Here is a 724-nt window from a genome sequence, read left to right as displayed (position 1 = left end):
CACACACACACACCCCTTCATACTTGTATAGGGTTTAGGCCACTAATGTTTTCCTTCTGTTTTTTTTTTTTTAATATGCTTTCAATGTACAGCTTCTTTTGAATTACCTGATTGCTTATTTGATCCCATATTGCTTATATTATTTATCCTCTTTAAATTATTGTAGAAAAAAAAATAAAAATCCCGTAAAGTATATTCAGACCCCTTAACTTTTTCCACATTTTGTTATGTTACAGCCTTATTCTAAAATGGATTAAATTAAAATGTTTCCCTCATCAATCTACACACAATACCCCATAATGACAAAGCCAAAACAGGTTTTTAGAAATGTTTGCTAATTTATTAAAAATAAAACAATTAAATATCACATTCACAAATATTCAGACCCTTTGCTATGACACTCGAAATTGAGCTCAGGTGCATCCTGTTTCCATTGATCATCCTTGAGACGACTTGATTGGAGTCCACCTGTGGTAAATTCAATTGATTGGACATTTGAAACTGCACACATCTGTCTATATAAGGTCCCACAGTTGACAGTGCATGTCAGAGCAAAAACCAGGCCATGAGGTCGAAGGAATTGTCCATAGACCTCTGAGACAGGATTGTGTCGAGGCACAGATCTGGGGAAGGGTACAAAAAAAATTCAGCAGTATTGAAGGTCCCTAAGAACACAGTAGCTTCCATCATTCTTAAATGGAAGAAGTTTGGAACCACCAAGACT

This window comes from Argentina silus, assembly GCF_951799395.1.
Source record: "Argentina silus genome assembly, chromosome: Y".
NCBI classification, from domain to species: Eukaryota; Metazoa; Chordata; class Actinopteri; order Argentiniformes; family Argentinidae; genus Argentina; species Argentina silus.
Note: the sequence above shows the minus strand (reverse complement) of the source record.